Source organism: Osmerus eperlanus, chromosome 20 (assembly GCF_963692335.1).
Source record: "Osmerus eperlanus chromosome 20, fOsmEpe2.1, whole genome shotgun sequence".
NCBI lineage: Eukaryota > Metazoa > Chordata > Actinopteri > Osmeriformes > Osmeridae > Osmerus > Osmerus eperlanus.
Genome location: NC_085037.1, coordinates 1903150 through 1920709, shown reverse-complemented (window position 1 = coordinate 1920709; position 17560 = coordinate 1903150).

Genomic DNA, 17560 nt, shown 5'->3' with positions numbered 1-17560 from the left:
CTAACACATGCACTCAGGGTAGAATGAGAGTAGAGAGGATGGGATGGAGGGGCCAGAAGGAAGAGGAGAGATAGAAAGAGAGGAGGATGGGAGGGAGAGAAAGAGAATGAGGGAAATGGACAGGAAAGAAATGAGACAGAGAGAGAGAGTGAGAGAGAGAGAGCGGTTTGTATGACCAATCAGATTTCCATGTTTGTGGTCTGATCCTGTAGAACTTAGAACACGGGCTGGATTCATGTAGAACTTCATGTAGAACAGGAACTGGATTCTGTTAGAGGACAAACGTCCTGTCCTCAAGGTCAACAGTGTCTTGACCCCAAGCTAACAACCAATCAGAAACCACGATCCAGCAGCATTTTGTTGATGACTGGGCTACAAATGCGTGCACACACATACATACATACACACACACACACACACACACACACCCACACACACACACACACACACACACACACACACACACACACACACACACACACACACACACACACATATCAGCTCTCTGACATCACACACTACAACCTGTGGATGTGTTTCAAAGGCCAGGCTTGTTTGGCTAGCCTCCCTCTCACTTCCTGCCCTCCCTCCCTCCTCTTCCCCCCCTACTTCCCTCCCTCCCACTAGGGGAAGGTCTTCTGTGTGTGTTTGGGAATAAGAGGAGGAGGAGAGAGGAAAGAGAGCGGGGGATAGGGGGAGAGAGAGAGAGACACCAGGATGCTGGGGGGGGGGATGCTGGTTCGGGGGCGCAGCGTGTTACTGACAGCAAGAGGCCAAACATCGTGTCAGGTTGAAAGACCCCACTTCAAAAACCTTAAACAGCACCCCCGTCCTTGCGTGCACACACACACTGACACCAGATGGCAGCTCTGTGGGACTCTTTCTGGCTGGTATGAAGCTGTATAGAGACGCAGAGAGCGGTAGTGAGACAGACAGAGGAGGAGGGAGAGGGAAAGAACGAAAGATTGTGAGAGAACATCAACTGAGAACATCTGCATAAGTGATAATTAATGATAAATATCAGTTCAATTTAAGTGAATGGATTTGATAGACAGAGATGGGGAGGGAGGGAGAGAGAGAGAGAGAGAGAGAGAGAGAGAGAGAGAAGGGGAGGGATAGCAGGATAGACAGAGAGAAGGATGTGATATCATTATAATGGTAGTTGAGATTGCTTGGTAAAAAAAACAAAACGTTCCTTGAATCTGAAATACAGTTTTTTCCGATATACTTTCTAGATGCCTTGTTTGTACGTCACTTTGGATAGAAATGTCAGAGTGTTAAAATGTAAATGTATGAATCCAGAATCTTCTGTTGCCTTTTGTTCCACGGTCTAACATCCTCTTTCTCCCCCCCTCACCTCTTTCACTGCTTCTTTCTTTCTCTCTCTTTCTCTTTCTCTCTGTTTCTATAGGAAGTTCCTACTAGTTATACACTTCTTGGTTTGGACATTTTCCCTCCTCTGATTGGATCGCCACGCCTCCCTCTGATTGGACAGTCCAGAATTGAAGGTAAGAGTGTTTACCTTCTAATTGGACAGAAAAGAATGGATAGAAGTGTGTGTGCCTGGCCCTTTGTGTACGAGTTTATGAGTCTATGGTTGCAGCCCTGCGTGTGTGTGTCCGGTGACAGCCAGATTAATGGGCCCCATCAGTATCCCCTTGGCCCATTGGTGCGACCCAGACGACCAATCATATGAGTGTTTGTAAAGTGCTTGTCTCAACAGTCCTGGTGTTGGAATCAATCTGCTGGTTAAGATAATTCAAACACACACAGCATCACACAAGAACACACACACACAGCATCACGGCAACACACACACACACAGCATCACAGGAACACAAACACACACAGTATCAAACCGGAACACACACACACAGCATCACAGGAACACACACACACTGTCCCTCTCTCTCTCTGTCCCTGTCTCTCTCTGTCTCTATCTCTCTATGTCTCTCTATCTATATCTCTGTCCCTGTCTCTCTATCACTCTCTTCCTCATGTTACTGTGGTGTACAAGTTCCTAGTTTGTTCTGATACTATGCAGAGTTAGTTTGGGCGGCCATGTTTGTTGCTGAGAGCGCGGGGGGGGGGGGGGTTAGTGGATGGGGGGGTGGTCTAGGATTTGACTGATGGCTCCAAAACATTGCCCCTTGACCCGTCCTCCTCTCCCTGAAAGGGAGGGAGGGGAGAGGGGTGGGGTGAGGGGGTGGATTTAAATGTTAGAGGGGGATTATGAATGGGCTTGTTGACATTCTCTTGATATGTCATATCCACGGAAAACATGAAGTAGAAAAGTTATGCCCCCCCCTTCCCCCTGGCTTGCTACTGTGCAGTAATCTCATTTAGCAGGAGATGCAGGGTGGGGGAGGATTGGAGACACAGATATAAAGACAGACAAAGAGAGAGAGCGAGACAGACAGACAGACAGAGAGAGACAGACAGAGAGATTGTGAGAGACAGAGAGAGACTGACTGAGAGAGCGCGAGAGAGAGAGCGAGAGAGAGACAGAGGGAGAGAGAGGGAAAGGAGGTGTAAGCAGGGTAATTGGGGTGACAGTGAGCCTGTTAGGGTAGCAGGAAGTGTGTGTGTGGGGGGGGGGGGCTGGTGTCTCTGTACTGGGGGAGTACTCTGACATATGTTGTTGTTGTTATTGTTTGTTGTTTGTGATCGCCTAAACCCTCATAATGTCAGGATCATTTATGTCTGCTGCTGGATTCAGGTCATCCATTAGTTTCTTCATCCCCCTCCCTCTCCCTTGGTCTCCCTCTCTCTGTCCACCCCCCTCACCTCTCCGTTTCTCTCTCCCCCGCTCTCCATCTCTCTCTCTCTCTCTCTCTCTCTCTCTCTCTCTCTCTCTCTCTCTCTCTCTCTCTCTCTCTCTCTCTCTCTCTCTCTCTCGCTCTCTCTCTCTCTCTCTCCATCTCTCTCTCTTCCCTCTCCATCTCTCTCCCTCCCTCTCTCTCTCTCCATCTCTCCCTGTCTCTCTCTCTCTCTCTCTCTCCATCTCTATTGTTAACATGCTTAGTCAGATGGCCCAAATAAATCGGTGAAACTGTCCCGGTGGTTTTTCCTTTAAGTTGATGAGTGCTACCAGACATCTGTGTCTGCTGCGGCTGGAAGGAGATCTTCTGGGTTTAGAGCCACAGCAAGAGCCTCATTATGGGATGGCGCGTCAAACCCCTCGACCGCAGCATCCTGGGATACGAGTCTGCTGGGGGGGGGGGGGGTGGTAACGGCTGCCTGCCCCCCAGCATGTGACCTCGCAGAGAGCAGGGGATTGTGGGATTTGTCCGCGTCACACCGCGGGGTCAGCCGGGGTTGGAGAGGAGAGCGTCTCTTTGGATTGGCCCTGGGATTTACCACGGCAACATCACTTTAGTACTCTATCAAGATGTTTTGCATAGAGTGTCGTTGTTAGTACTGGGTGGTATTGTATAGAGTTCTTATTGATGGTGTAGTAATATTTTATGGAGTACTTGGTAATAGTGCTGTAGAAGTATTGTTGTTAATACTGTGTGGTATTGTATATAGTACTTGGGTCATAGTACTTTAGTAGTATAGTAGGAGTAAGTATTTTAGTATTAGTTCTGTAGTTCTGTACTATTGATTTAGGTGTATTTACCAGGAACATCCCAGCTAGCAGGTCCGGTCATCAGTACCAGTGTCTGAGCTGCAGTGTAGCACGAGCATGATATGTTCCAGCTGGAGGGTGTGTGAGGACAGACAACTTCAGAGCACACGGTGTGTGACCACCTTCTGGTGCTAGGGGGGTTGGTGGGGGGGATCTGATCCCCTGTAATCCACAGACAGACTCTTGGCAAGACAGCGAGGTGGTCCCTCTCCGACTCTCCATGCTGTCTCCCCCCTCCCCCTCCTCCCCCCCTGCCCCGTCCTCAACATCAACCCCAGTTAGATTACCTACCCCCCCTCCCCTCCGACCCTCTTACCTCCCCCTTCCTACACACCACCCATCCATTAAGTCCTTCGCCCCTAATCCCCCGTCCCTCCTCCTCCTCCACCCCTAATACCCCCACCCCCCAGACGCTCCATGCCATGTGAAGGTATTCGGCTGATCTAAGTGGGCACTGCCCCCTCCCCATCAGGTGGCACAGAGAGAATGGGGTTACTAGGGCACCCGGCATCCAGACTGGCATTGCCTCTGGGTGTGTGCGTGCGTGCATGTGTCAGGGGTTTGAGCACGTGTGTGGGAGTGTGTGTGTGTGTGTGTGTGGGAGTGTGTGTGAGCGTGTGTTGGAGCGGGTGCTACCGTGTGTGTACTGTTTAGTCGCTGTTGGTCTGTGTCTGGAAGGTGGCCTGATTTGAACAGGAGACATAGTCTGGCCCAGATATCATCATCATACTGCCACAGGTAGCTCTCCTCTCCCGATCTCCTCTGATCTCCTTTCCCCTGCTATCCTGTTCTGTCCTGTCCTGACCTCCCCTCTCCCCTCCTGTCCTCTCCTACCCCCTTCCCTCCCCTCCTGTCCTCTCCTACCCCCTTCTCTCCCACCCTCCCCTCCTCTCTTCTCCTTTCTTTTGTCATCTTCTCCCCCTCTCCTCTCCTCTTTAAGTTTCCTTTAAGTTCTCTCTTTACGATAATTGAATGAGTGTGCGTGAGAGTGTGTAAATGTGTGTGTGTGTGTGGCTGTGTGTGTGTGTGTGATTAGAGGGAGAGCAGCGGAGTGATTAGAGGAGAGCAGATCTGACTCTTGCCTGGTGGTGATGGGCTTATCTCTCCCCTCCTCCCACTCATCCCCCTCCCCCCTCCCTCCCCTCTCATCGTCCCCACAACCATCCCATGAATTCATTAGCTAAAGTGGACCTTCTGGGTTTTACCCCCTATGTCTCTCTCTTTCTCATTGACCTTTGTTCCAGGATAGGAGGGTTTTCGTTTCTCTAGAGTGCATTTGATTTGCCTCACTTTCAGTCCTCTGTCCCGTGACTGAGGAACGGCCCATCACTCGCAGTGCTCTCCTTAGGAGTCAAACAAATGCACCTCAGTTATTTAGCAGTATTAAAAAAGTTTTTAAATTGTATTCCCCTGGCCCACCCTACTGCAGTACTCTCCTCCAATCAGCACCAGGCGGAGGGGAGGTGCCTGGAGGTTAATTAACGTATCCTTATTTCAGGTAGATGCAAATCTCTTTAATTAAACCAATTCATATAATTAAAGTGATATAAAGCTGTCAGATATGTGCTGGCCCTTTCCTCCCCCCCTCTACTCCTCGCTCTGCTGCAGTAGAATTCCCCCTCTCCACACACACACGCACGCACACACACACGCGCACACACACGTGCACACACACAGAAAGCCTGCCTATATGTAATATTTCCACGTCTCAAGGACATGATGCCCCTCCCAAGAAAGCTAACCATGCACTTATATACCCAGTCACACACCCACACACACACCCACACACACACTCACATACACACGCACACTAAACATAGACATACATTGACAGTAGAAGCAGAAAAAGAGGCACCGAAGCAGGCAGTGGGATTAGCTCCACCATAGGTACCTGTTGTGCTCTGCAGTCTGAAGTGTGTGTGAGTGTATTTGGGTGTCTGGTATAGAGAACATTCATCTGGTAAAGTGATCGGTGTCAAAATGCATCTTTTTCTATTCCTGCTGAATCTGTTTGTGTGTCTCTGTGTAAGTGTGGGTGTGTGTGATCGTGTGTGTGTAAACGTGGGTGTGTGTGTGTGATCGTGTGTGTGTGTGTGTGTGTAGAAACGTGGGCGTGTGTGAATAGGATCTAGCAGGTGATTTAGTGAGCACAGCAGGAAGCCGTTTGTCTCTGTCCTCTCTTGTAGATTCTTCACTCCTCTTCTCCCCTCCTCCTCTTTCTCCTCCTCTTTTCTTCTCCTCCCCTCTTCCTCCTCTCCTCCTCCTTTTCTCACCTGCTCCTCATCTCCTCTCCTCTGCCCCTCTCTTACTCTCCTCCTCCTCTCCTCCTCTCTCAACTTTGCACGCCAACTTTCCTCTCCTCCCCCGTCCCCTCCACCTCTCACCGATTCACCGCTCCCTTTGTTCGAGCCTTCCTCAGGAACTGTCCTTCGCTCTCCCTCACCTCATTTTTCTTCATCCCTCGCTCAGCCTTCTTCTATTCTTCCCTCCTTTCATTCCTGGGATGTTGATTCATTCCCCCCGCGCTCCTCCTCTTGTCCATATCGTTTATCCCCCCCCCCCCCTCTCTCTCTCTCTCTCTCTCTCTTTCAACCCCCTCCCTCCTTATCACTCTTCATCTTCTTCTCTCTTATTCATCTTGTACTCCACCCTTCTCCTCCTTCGCCCATATCTTGTCCTCCTTTCTCCGACTCTGGTTTCTCTCCCTCCTCTCTTTCTTTTGTCTCTCTTTCTTTTTTACCCTTCCCCCACCTCCCTCCCTCCCTCCTTCCTCTCCCCTCTCCTCCCACCTCTCTCTACCTGGTCTGTCCGGTCTGCATGCTTCCCCCGTCAGTGACAGGTGAATGTGACAGCTGAAGGTTTTGTTGTTCATTCTTATCGCTCCATCACAGCCACACCTACCGACAACAGGCATCCCTCTCTCTCTCTCTCTCTCTCTCTCTCTCTCTCTCTCTCTCTCTCTCCTTCTCTTTCTCTCTCCTGTCCTCAGGAAATAGGCCACCAGTCATCAACACACACACACCTGGGAACAAACCTGCCTACACATGACAATCATATTATCTGTACTCTCTCTATTACTGTAGTTCTCATGAATGCAAGCATGCCTTCAAGGTTACATCAGCAGGTGTGTGTGCATGTGTGCGTGTCTAACAGGTGTCATGGAGGCTGGGAGGTTCTGGAGTGTGACAGTCACACATACACACACACACACACATACACACACACACACACACACAACAGGTGGCAGGGTAGGAAACAGGTGTTTTACCTATGCTGTTGTCCCTAATGCTGTGGAGCAGTTATGTTGGGGGAGGAGGAGGTGTTTTAGACCCTTTAAGCTTGAACAATACACCCTAACTCCAGTGGGCCTATGGACCTCTCCTCCTATACCATCCTCCCCTCTCTTACATTTACATTTAGTCATTTAGCAGACGCTCTTATCCAGAGCGACTTACAGTAAGTACACGGACATTCCCCCCGAGGCAAGTAGGGTGAAGTGCCTTGCCCAAGGACACGACGTCATTTGGCACAACCGGGAATCGAACCGGTAACCTTCAGATTACTAGCTCGACTCCCTAACCGCTCAGCCACCTGACCCCCCCTCGTCTCTTCTCTCTCCTCCTCCTCTGCTTCCTTCTCCCCCTGGGGGCCTAATGTGGTTCCCAGGGATAGCCTGGAAAACAGGCTTGAGTGCATCTGATTGAGTGGGTCTGTGGTTGTGTGTGTGCGTACGTGTGTGTGGATGCGTGTACTTGTTTACGTGTGGTTGTGTGTGTGTGTACATGTGTCTACGTGTTTACATGGGTGGTTGGGTGAGTGTGTATGTGTGTGTGTTTTTGTATGTGTGTGTATGTGCGTGTACATAGTTGTGCGAGCGTGTGTGCGTGCTGTTGTGTATGTGCATGTCTGTGTATGTATGTGTTTATACGTATGTCTGTGTGTGTGTGCGTGTGTGCGTGTGACCACCTCTATTAATCTCCCCTCCAGCCGCTCAGAGAGATAAGGGCCGTCCCAGCAGCCCCCTCTCCAACTCCAGGGGGGTTGTGGGTAGAAAAAATGCTGAGAGTAAACAGACTGCTCAGCTGCTTTGTTTGTTACGGTGTGTGTCTGTGTCTTGTGTGTGTGTGTGGACATCAGCATAGCTCCAGCCTCATCAGCTCTCTAAAGGCATGTGGTGTTGTGATTCCACTAGAACTATGTGAATGGAATACTTTTGTAAACCAGCTAACGGGGTGCAGCCTTGGAGCGTATCCTTCTGCCGCGGAGGAATACCATACCGGAGTGATCCACGGCTCCGTGGCTCCGTGTGGTTCATCATGGCGGCAAACGTGTCCTTGTTTATTTGTGGCAAACTGCTCATGCAAACACCTTGACTGTTTGACTGAGCAACACACCTGCCAGATGTCCGTGATGAAGGAGCTCCAGATGATTGAGCCACAGACAGACACAGAGATTCCTGACGTAGTTCAGTCCTTGTGCCTGTGATGCAGCCGGGTACTACAACGTCGGCTGCTCTGTATCTTACTTTGGAGTTTGTGCACACCGGTAGAACTGTTTCACAGTCCGACTCAAGATATTTGAGATATGATCCCACATCCACCTGGGTTATCAGTAAACACATGAATTCATTCATTCTTTTTTTTATATAGAGATCAGTAAATGTTGTTGTGTTCATGAACTAACGTGCATTACTACACACTACACGAGTCTGCCAACATTAGCAAGTTTGCATTCAGCTCACCACCTCTAATAAACCACACGGTTCACCTCAAATAGGCATCATGTGCAACTTTTCAAATCTAGCATGTACGCTCATTTTAAGGCAGGATCCTTGTCCAATCAGTATCCTCCTTTGTCTCATCCAATCAGTATCCTCCTTCATTTTTGCATACAGTGTGACGCAGCACGCGTGACTTGTCGGGCCAATTTTGTTCTGATTGCTTTGCTGACGTGAGCAGCTCATCAGACCACGCAACACTGCAGTCCCTGGAGCCTGAGCTAGACACCAGCCAGCGGATGATCCATGCACAAAAACTTGAACACACACACACAGAGGTTCCTGGAATTATAGTTATCTCATAGTTAGATAATCACACACACACCCCTTCTCCCGCCTCTCCCCCCCTCTTCCTCCACGCCCCGCCTCCAACCCAGTCCCTGGCCCTCGGGGGAGAGGTTTTCAGACCGCTGTGTTCCCTGGCTAAACGTTAGCTTAGCATGCGTCTCTTTCATGTGCTCCCCCGGAGCCCCCGATGGCCCTCCATTATTGATGTTCCCCCAGGCAGCGTCACTCTGGAGGGGGGAGGGAGGCGAGGGGGGAGGCGGTGGGGCCGGTTTTAAGGTCTGTGGGGTGGCGGGTGTGGGGGGGGGGGTTCTGTCTGTCTCTCTCCTCTCATCCCCGCTCCTCTCCCCTCTCCTGTTCTCCTATCCCCACATCCCATCCCGTTTCCATGGCTCTCTTTTCATCCCCTTTCCTCCTCTCCTCCACTCTGCTCTCCTACGATCTTCTGACAGTCCCCATCTCCCACGGCGACGACTGTCAGAGCCATCTTCCATCCCTCGATCCGGACACATAGACACACACAGACACACACAGACGCACACAAACCCACAGACACACACAGACCCACAGACACACACAGACCCACAGACACACACAGACCCACAGACACACACAGACCCACAGATACACACAGACCCACAGACACACACAGACGCACACAGACACACACAGACCCACAGACACACACAGACGCACACAGACCCACAAACACACACAGACCCACAGACACACACAGACACCCACAGACACACACAGACCCACAGACACACACAGACCCACAGACACACACAGACCCACAGCCACACAGACACACACAGACACACACAGACCCACAGACACACACAGACCCACAGACACACACAGACACACACAGACACACACAGACACACAGACACACACAGACACACAAGCTGCAACTGCCACATGTCCCCAGAGGCTTGCTCAAACAAACACGTTTACACATTCTGGAACACACCTTTTGTCTGTATATCTGTCTCTCTTTTACCGACTAACACTCTCTCTCACACACACACACAACCCTGAGGCTCACATAATTATCCACAGACCTCATTATTCCCGCATAAATACGTTGGATCAATGGTCGCGGGTCTGTGTGTGTGTGTTCCCACAACTGGATAATGGTTGTGTTTAAGGATGATATTGAGAGACCACCTGGGACCTTGTAAAATCCCTACCCCTCCACATACTAGTACACACACACACACACTCACACACACTCACACACACTCAGTGGAGGGTTGCAGTAACTTCCTGTTGTGTCCCCTCCCCCTTGCCTCCTACTTGTCAACAATCCTTTGTTTGAAAGCCTTCTACTGACTCTCCTGCCTGTCAGTCATCTTGCTTGCTTTGCCCTCCCCTGCTAGTTCTCTCTTTTCTTCCCCTTTCCTCACTCTCTCTGCCCTCTTCCTCCCCTCCGTTCCCCTCACCCTATCCTCCCTCCTCTTCCTCCCCTCCCCTCTCCTCCCTTCCCTCTCCTAATTGACTCCTCACCCCAGTGTTCCATAGTTGTGTTTTAATCACCTCATTACACCATGTTTTCATATTCAAATGAGCTCAGTCACACAGACTCCCTCTCCTCCTCTCCTCTCCTCCCCTTCTCCCCCTCCCACCCCTTCTCTCCTTTGTTCTGCAAGGGTCGTTACATGAGCCCATCAGTATTAATTGTGTTTAATGTGCCTGTTAATAACCTATTACCTGTTACCACGAGGGACACGCATACACACGTATGCATACACACACACAATCACACAAGCTGACGCACAACCTATTTGTCTGTGTGACAACTGTGTGTGTGTGTGTGTGCATTTGCAGTAGAAGAGAGAAACTCACAGAGGTCACAAAAGGGGAAATAGTGTGGTGTGTGTGCACGTGTGTGTGTGTGTCACTCTGCTGTCACTTCAAGTGTCGGCTATCATAAAAAGGTCGGCCATGCCTCATTAGCATAATGAGCGTTTTGTTGGAGGGTCGTTATGGCGACACGGAGCACTGGTTCTGGGTAATGAAAGATATTTGAACTGGTCTCACACTGGGCTGTGAGTTTGTGTGAGTATTCTGTACGATGACCTTGACTTGACTCTGTATGATCTATAGGCTTTAGGCCTGTGCATACACACACACATCCACACACACACATTGACCACAACCTCCTTAGGACTGTGTGTCAGAGTACTACCAGACACTGCATCCATACATGGTCACAGCAACAACTATGTACCTTATTGTCTCTGTTTCTCTTCCTCTCTGTCTGTCTCTCTCTGTCTGTTGAAAAGAAGGGGTCCTTTCTTCCCTCCCTCTCTCTTCCCCCATCTCTCTCCCTCCTCCCCCTCTCTGTCTCTCTCCCCATCTCTCTCCGTCTCTCCCCCCCCCCCCCCCCCTCTCTCTCTCTCATGGACTTGGGCCCTCAGGTGAGTTTGTGTCTCCTCACTTACTGCTCTGTGTGCCGTTGTGTGTGTGTCTAACGTGACGTGTGTGTATGTGTGTTGACTGGCCCGCAGGAATGCTCGCGTGAGTTCTTTAGCCTCTCACACACACTCATGTCTCAGCAGGGGTTCCCCTCCACTCATATGGTCCCAGGAACACACACACACGCACACGCACACACGCATACACTCACTGGTCTCAGAACCAAGGGGTGGTCATGGGAATCAGGCTCTCTAAGCCTCTATTACCCACAATCCCTTCCTGTAACAGAGAGAGGGGAGGGGCGTGGCCTGTTTCCACAGCCAGGCTATAAGCAGCTCCTGTTCGCCATTCAAGTGGAACTAGACACCAAAACCTCTTCATGTTGGCTCAACCCATGAGACACAGATTAATACGCACACTAAACTCATCAATCCCGACCTTGAAATCTTTGCCAAAGGTTTATGTTTGTCCTTTTCACATGTAACATTCTTGCCCCTATAGTGGTCAAAAACGTTCAGTTTGGCTGTATTCATGTATCACTTTGAGCTTTTGAGGAAGTGAACCAAAATAAACATTCATAAAGAATCCCTCACCCACAACGTTTGACCAGGAAGCAGTTTTTTTTTTAAAGGGTGGAGCTTTGGCGTGTTTTGTCACTCCTGAAGAGCAGTCCCATGAACCGTGTTGCATTTGATTATATACAGTGACTTGGAAACAGCTCCATCTACAGCAGGGTTTAGAGAGAGAGCGACAGAGAGAGAGAGAGACACAGAGAGAGAGACAGAGAGAGAGAGAGAGAGACAGAGAGAGAGGAGGGCTCCATCTACAGCAGGGTTTAGAGAGAGAGCGACAGAGAGAGAGAGCGACAGAGAGAGAGAGAGACAGAGAGAGAGACAGAGAGAGAGAGAGACAGAGAGAGAGAGAGACAGAGAGAGAGAGAGAGAGAGAGAGAGAGAGAGACAGAGAGAGAGGAGGGCTCCATCTACAGCAGGGTTTAGAGACAGAGAGAGAGAGAGACAGAGAGAGAGAGAGAGAGACATAGAGAGAGAGAGAGAGAGACACAGAGAGAGAGGAGGGCTCCATCTACAGCAGGGTTTAGAGAGAGAGAGAGAGAGACAGACATAGAGAGAGAGAGACAGAGAGAGAGAGGAGGGCTCCATCTACAGCAGGGTTTAGAGGGTAATTGAACCTCTTCTCTCCAGGGGTCAGTCCTCCTCCTGATCCTACTATGGACCCAGAGCAGCTTAAACCACGGGAGAGATCTCCCACATCCTCCCCAGATCCTACATATAACCCCCCCCCCCCCCCAACACACACACACAAACACACATACCCCTCAGAGAACCCCCACACTCACCCCAGACCTCATCCTTAGATCACTTGCTTTTCATAAAAACAAACATACCTTTATCCAAATCTCGCTCTGGCACGCAGCTGCCTGCTTGTGATTGGCTGATCTACCAGGTGGAGAGAGATAGAGGGGCTGGGAGTCTGTTGCCGTCCAATCAGATGGGTTGTGTGTCAGGCGTGGGTTCAAGTCTGGGGCAGGAAGTTATCCTAGTACACAGTTATGGAGGGGTGGGCTAGTACACATCTATAGTGTGAAGAGGGGGCTAGTTTGAGTCTGGAGACAGGATGGAACAGTAGGACGTTATTTGGAAGTCTGGCTGGCGTCGGTCTCTGACATGTATGTGACCTCCTCTAGTCTTTACACACCATCACAACATGGGTAGCAAGTCATTTCCTGTTGATCACAGGAAGTTGCCAGCCCCGTCCTCTCACCTCTGACCTGTCCCTGATAGGAGGTGTGTGTGTGTGTGTGACCTGGTGGTCCTCCTTACATTCCCCTTTTCAGACTCCATATTGATACTAAGGTGTGTATGTGTGTAGGGTTGCAAAGGGGCGTAAAGTTTCCGGTAAAGTTTCCGGTAAAGTTTCCGGTAAAGTTTCCACAGGAATTTTGGCTTGTAAATTTTGCAAAAGCATATAACAGGGAACTTCAATGTAGTATGCACGCCCAGCTCAGCTGGACCCTGAATGCAGCTGGTTGGGAACATTGTCTTCCCGAAACATAAACCTAAACGTAAAACGTTCTGTTGTTTTTGAACGTCCTTGTCATCAGTGTTGCGTCTGAACGTTTCAGCCCTATGCCTGGCAAGTATGAGAGCGCCGAATTGTGTAGAGGCCAAGAGCGGTATTGCAGACAGATAGAGATGTAAATTTGGAGCTGTGAACTTAGTTACATTTTGAATTATGAACTATGAACTGAACTAGTTTATTTAAAATTTGTGAACTATAAACTGAACTAGTTCATGTAGAAAGTGAACTTTCCCAACACTGTTTGTCATTACCTAGCATATTGATTGATTCACCAAGGCTGAATTTCGGGAAAGAGACTTCTGATACAGTATTAGGGGACCACTAAGGCCTATATAAAAGCATCCAAAAACAGCATGTCATGTCACCTTTAATACCAAGTTTATTTGTATACAGTATACTAACTTTTTACAGCAGTGAGAGTAGAATGTATGTATGTCCACAGAAAAGTTGTATTATAAATGTTTGCATGCATGTCTGCTTATGACAAGGTAAATACAGTTGAATTACCCCAAAATTTCCAGTTTATTCCTGTTAATTCCCGTTAATTCCTGTATATTCCTGTTAATTCCCGTGGAAACTTTCCAACTTTAAATATTCACGGAATTTTGCAACCCTATGTGTGTGTCTGTCTGTGTATGTGTTTGTGTGGGTGTGTTTGTGTGTCTGTTTCTGTTTGTGTGTGTGTGTGTATGTGTGTGCGCATTGGTGACAACCTATAGCAGGAAGGGCAAGAATGTGGAACCACAGGAAGGGTGTTGCACTGTTCAGTCTGCACGACTAGTGCACCAGTTAGACTGAAGCCCTTTATGTGCTGCACCTGGGTGTACATTTGATGCCTAGTGGGGAGCAGGCGTAAATTAGAAAATCGGACTAATATCCATGGTAATTATAATGTACAACAGTTTGATCGCACATGCAGCACGTCTTGTTTATAGGCAACATATGGAAAGGACATTAAGGCGAGAAAAAGTTGTCCGTGATCGCACAAATCCACTGTTAATTTTATTGGTGATTGATTTCAAACTGATTGTTTCTGTTTGTTTGTGTTGATATTATTAAATTTCCCTGTGAGCACGCTTCTATTCTGAGTAAATAACTAGACGTTTTCTAATTTCTCTATCAGTAAAATATATTTTTCTTTCCTTTTTTTTTTTTAATCCATGGCTTGTTTTGAAGGGAGATAGGCTAGCTAAGTGCGCTTTGGATAGGATCTTAAATATGTTGCTTGGCAACGATCGACGCTTTCGCATTTTCACAATATTAAAACCAGGCGTAGCTACGACCGTGGTCTGTCAAGCTTGGTGCACTCGGTGTAAATTCAAATCACAAAGTCGGACGTAGCTAAGACCGACATATGAGTTAAGACCAACTTTTTACGCCCAGCTGGTGCACTCGGCTCCGGAAGACTGAGCTGTCAACATGCTCTACACATACCTCAGGTGTGTGTGCATGTGTGTGTTTGTGAAACTATTACCTAGACATATACATATATGGTTCTCACTCATCGTTTCGAGTGGACACACACACACACACACACACACACACACACACACAAAGCTGTGGTTAAGGTAAACAGACTTCCAGTCTTGGCCCAGCCCAACACATGACCCTTAAACCTTAAGATAGTTATAAACACACACACAAACACACACAAACAGCCTCCCATCCCCCTTCACACACACACACACTCTCTCTCTCTCACGCATACACACACACTCCTGCCTTGGCACAATGTGCGTTTGCAAGACCAGATCAGACGAACCAAGTGAGAGAGCAGATTAGAGAAATCTGTGTTAATATGTGTGTGTTGATGTGTGTGTGTGTGTCCCTGGAATCTGTGTTAATATAAGAGTCTTGATGTGTGTGTGTCTCTGTGTTAGAATGTTGGAGTGTTGATGTGTGTGTGTGTGTGTTTGCCTGTCTGCCAGAGAGATGGGGAGACAGGATCGGGAGGAGACCATGAGGGAGAAAGCTGACAGATCACTATCACTGGGATGAAGAGAGAGACCGAGACATGGGGGGAGAGATGGAGGGAGGGAGGGAGAGAGAGAGAGATAGAGAGAGAGACATGGAGGGAGAGAGAGAGAGAGAGAGACCGAGACATGGGGGGAGGGATGGAGGGAGGGAGGGAGAGAGAGAGACCGAGACAAGGGGGGAGAGATGGAGGGAGGGAGAGAGAGAGAGAGACCGAGACATGGGGGAGAGATGGAGGGAGGGAGGGAGGGAGAGAGAGAGAGAGAGAGAGAGAGAGAGAGAGAGAGAGAGAGAGAGAGAGAGAGAGAGAGAGAGAGAGAGAGAGAGAGAGAGAGAGAGTGCGGGAGGGTAGGGGGAGGGAGAAATGGGGGAGAGGGATAGATCCACTGATGTCAAGGTGAGTTGAAGGGTAACAAAACAGGGGGGAGGAGTTATGAGTGTGTGTGTGGAGACAGGAAGACACACAAAGTACAGATTAACTGTCTCCAGCAAAGGCCTGTTGAATCTCCAAATCTACACACACACACACACACACACACACACTCACACACACACACACACACACACTCACAGATAGAGAATAACAATCATCACAGGGATGATTCAGGGAACTAAGGCATATGATTCCTGCAGCGCTACCTTAGTGCGTGTGTGTGTGTGTAAACGTGTGTATGTTGAAGCGGGTTTCTGTCAGTGCGTGTGTTCATGTGTGAATGTGGGTGTTGGCGTGTGTGTCAGTGTGGGTTTGTGTGTGTGTTCATGTGTGTGTTTATACAGGTGACAGACAGCTGGCAGAGAAGGGGTTACATGGGGCTTCTGGGTAAATATCAACGCGTGGGTGTGAATATTCAGCTGGGTGCAGGGTAAACACACACATGCAGGTATGCATGCACACACACACACACACACACACACACACACACAACGTATGCACACATGCAGACACACACACACACACACACCTCACAGCACACACCAGGCTGTGGTTTCAATCTGATATCCCTGCACATCAACAAAATGACAGACAATCCCAGAGTGAGAGAGAGAGAGATGGAGAGAGAGCGAAAGAGAGAGAGAAAGAGAGAGGAGGAGGTCTTGAAGAAGTGAGCCATAAGTGAACCTTGTCATAACACCCACTGTAAGAAGAACACCTTTTGGCACGCAAGATGGCTGGAGGAAGAGTGGAGGGAGAGAGAGAGAGTGGAGGGAGGGAGGGAGGGAGGTGGAGACAGCAAGACGTAGATGGATAGACAGACAGATAGAGATAAATAGATAGACATAGAAGCAGACAGATAGATAGAAAGAAAGCAAGAAAGAGAGATGTGTATATATAGAGCGAGACAGTTAGAGAGAGAGGGAGGGGGAGGAGCTTCAGACCAAACTGACCATCTCCTTCCTCTCATGCCATCGCCACGGTAACAGGCTGCTGTGCTGGCCTGTTATTGAAGCATTTCTCACCTCTCTTCCCAGCCAATTAGAACGTCCCAGCAAGTCCAGTCGAGCCAATTAGACGTTTGTAGGACAGTCAAGGAGCCAATTAGAGGCAGGTTTTATATTGTTAGGGGGCCTGGTGAGAAGGTGAATATTGTTTGGGGACCTGGAGGAGTGTTAGCTGAGAAGTGTGTGTGTGCTTGAGTGTGTGTGTGTGTGTGTGTTTGCGTGTGTTATCATTACTTCTCTTGGTGACAATAACATCAGCTTGACTTCATGCTTACACAGCAACACAAAATGAACCTGTTATGTCAGAGCTGAATCCCTTATCACACACACACACACACACACACACACACACATGCACATACACACACACACATACACACATGCACACACACATACACACATGCACATACACAGAGGCTCACACACACACCTCCGACTGTGTCTAGCCTTCTTTCCTGGTTGTCATGGTGCATATCGCATATTATTGTTATTTTTCCACGATGCAAAGATACTTGTGTACTAGGTTGATGCCCCCCCCCCCCCCCCCCCTTGTGATGTCTGGGGTTGTGGTGTCTTTACTATGCGGCCTTGTGACTAGAAGGGTCTGGTGACAGCCATGGCTGCATCCTGGAAACGGGAGGGGGCGGGCAGGCGCGCGCGCGTGCGCCTGCCCCGTGGGGGGGGCGCAATTACATTAACAAGCTCGTTAGTGAACGAGAGCCAAGTTGCCATGGAGGCAGCTGTGGTGGCATGGTGTAGATCAGGATTCACACACACGCAGCAGGAAAACCGTACGCTTGTTATCGAAGAGCTGCTGCAGACACACACACACACACACACACACATCAGCACAGAAACAATCTCTTCTCCTCTCCCTCTCTTCTCTCTCTCCTCAACCTCCATTCCTCTCTTCTCTCCTCTTCTCTCTT